Source organism: Penaeus vannamei, chromosome 17, assembly GCF_042767895.1.
Source record: "Penaeus vannamei isolate JL-2024 chromosome 17, ASM4276789v1, whole genome shotgun sequence".
NCBI classification, from domain to species: Eukaryota; Metazoa; Arthropoda; class Malacostraca; order Decapoda; family Penaeidae; genus Penaeus; species Penaeus vannamei.
This window is the reverse complement of record NC_091565.1, coordinates 17,586,015-17,588,514: the sequence shown is the minus strand read 5'-3', so window position 1 is coordinate 17,588,514 and position 2,500 is coordinate 17,586,015. Positions and strand designations below refer to the sequence as shown.

General features: G+C 37.8%; 1 protein-coding gene across 2 annotated transcripts in view; it reads right to left on the bottom strand.

Moving 5' to 3' along the window:
• Positions 1–2,500, bottom strand: part of LOC113828722 (vesicle transport protein SFT2A) — an 18,051-nt gene that overhangs the window by 14,934 nt on the left and 617 nt on the right. The gene's annotated exons all lie outside the window — the stretch shown is intronic.

Sequence of the window (2,500 nt, the reverse complement as noted above, 5' to 3'; positions counted from 1 at the left end):
ATTGGATTAAAACTCAGGGGCAAGGAATCAACCGTAGCTGGAAAAAAAAAAAAAAAAAAAAAAAAAAAAAAAAGCAAACAAAAAGTTGGATATCTGAAGTTCATTTTTTATACTTTTTCATTTATGGATCTTTACCATTTCATTACTGTAGAAACTACTATTATTTCTCTTACATATGCACTTTGTTAGGTAAAGATATGATCATTAGTCTCCAAGTTTAAGAAACAAAACACAAATAACTCCCGTAAAAAGGGGCAAATCCAGACCCAAGACATGACTATTCTATTAAATCAGTCGTTTCATGTTTTATACCTCTTTTATTATTGTCTTCTTGTGTATACATTCATTTACATGCATATACGTACGCAAATTATTGTGAAGTTATACGTTCGTGCACATGTATATGCATACATACGCATATACCCATTAGAAATATAATTATTTATTTTATTTGTTTCCTTTTTATTCTAGTCTACTTTTCTTCCACATGATTCCACTTGATTCCGCCTCAAAACAAGAGATAAATGTTTAGTCACGAGCAGAGTACTTGTTATGGAGGGACAATGAATTGTTTCGTGTTTGTTTGAAATAACCATTCAGAAAACGTAGATATATCAAAATATTTTGAAATACATAACGCTTATATTCATTTATTGTGGACGCTTCATTTTGTGATGCAACAATAGGTATCAGATATTTGTAGGCCAATTTTAGAAGTTTACATGAATAAACTATATAATTAACTGTCTTTACCTTTATTTTTTTTCATAAAATGTATTTATAATGACATAATGATGTTTAATTGATTATTTCGTTTCAAATGAAAGCGCATACATAAAATTATTGCAATCAGAAAAGTCTAAAGCAGTGGTGACACTTGGAACTTTTACAGCTGGGTCCCTCCGAGATGGCTGTTGACATGGGCGAGCATCCAGCATGTGTAAATAGCTATTCATTGTGAACTTACTTTTAGAGATACAGACTTGTAACTACTCGTGTATTATTACTGAACATACTTGTATGATGAATTTGTCAAAATTGAATCATATCTACTTTATTTTAGGGGAGAGAAATTTGAAATGTCTCATAATGATTTTTTATTTTTATTTTTCCATATCATAAATCTTTCACAATGGGAAGAAACTGTTATAATAAGATACTTTTATCTTCTTGTGATCCAGATCAATAGGTAAGGTCACAATATAATGCATCATATTTGCTCCTGTAAAGTGAAAGTGTGGAAGGGTGAAAATCGCTGACAAAGCAGCAATGGGACAGGGTTCTGGCCTTGCATGCTGACTAAATTTTTTTGTTGCAGGAGTTTCCATTTACATGGGTACTTCTACTTTCTTGTACAAAAATGAAACTGTCCATAACTCATTTTCGACCACTCCGACCCAAAATCCCCCCCCAATGCCAGAGATGGTCCCCTTAATATATAATGATTAAACCCTTATATCTCATAGTAAATTAGGTAATTTTCTATATTACGTCCGTATAACCGATATCGATAATTTTGGTATCGTTGGATTCCTCTCACTCTCCACATTGCAAATATATAGTTTTTATTGTGCGGAAACCCCCCCTTAGCGAGAAACTTGGCCCCGATACCAGGGGAGGGCATGGAAGGTTCCAGGGAAAATGCGGGGTTAAATAGCATTAATAATATAACGCACAGTGAAAATAACCATGGTTATTCACATAACTTTCTATTGCTGCCGCCCCCCAAACTCCGCTGAGGAAACAAAACCTCCACCACGTATTCCCGGCAGGCTAGAGCGTTACACAATCATTGTCAATGTCGGAGCGGCGGGCGTAATATTACAATTACCTCGTAAAATTCCCGCTGAATCAGCATATTAACCTTGGCATAGTCAGCATTGTATATAGAGACGATTGTAGTATAATCAGGATGAACAGGGTGACCCGCCCTCATATGCAGGTGTTGCGCCTTTTTCGATGTTACACCGATGGCCTCAAGGTCGAGTTTCCCGTACTCTGGAATAACAACATCCGTATTCCTAACCGAAATAACCGTCGCGTTCAGAAGGCAGTCATAGCCGCCGCGATGGCCGAGTGTGGAGGGTGCTCGTATTCGGAGACGGATTTTCTGCTTGAAATTGCATCTAGCCAGGAAAAATGCTAGAGATATGCTTCCACCACGGCCTCCTCTGTCGGGAGAAAGCTGTATCCTCCGGCCTAGGACCTCCTGCCGGACGCACCCTGCCTCATTAACATTCTGTGGCAAAGGAGCACCCTCCCTACTAATTAGCGGCATTAATTAATCAGGTTAGTACCTTAAAAATCCTAGGTTATTGTAGGTTATCAGCTCCGCATCTAGTTCGTGTGCGCTCTATCCTGCCGTGAATACGTGGTGGAGGTTTTGTTTCCTCGGCGGGGATTGGGGGGCGGCAGCCCCCTGCAATGGAAAGTCATGTGAATAACCATGATTATTTTCACTGTGAGCTTATATTATTAGGGTAATTTTATATATTACGTC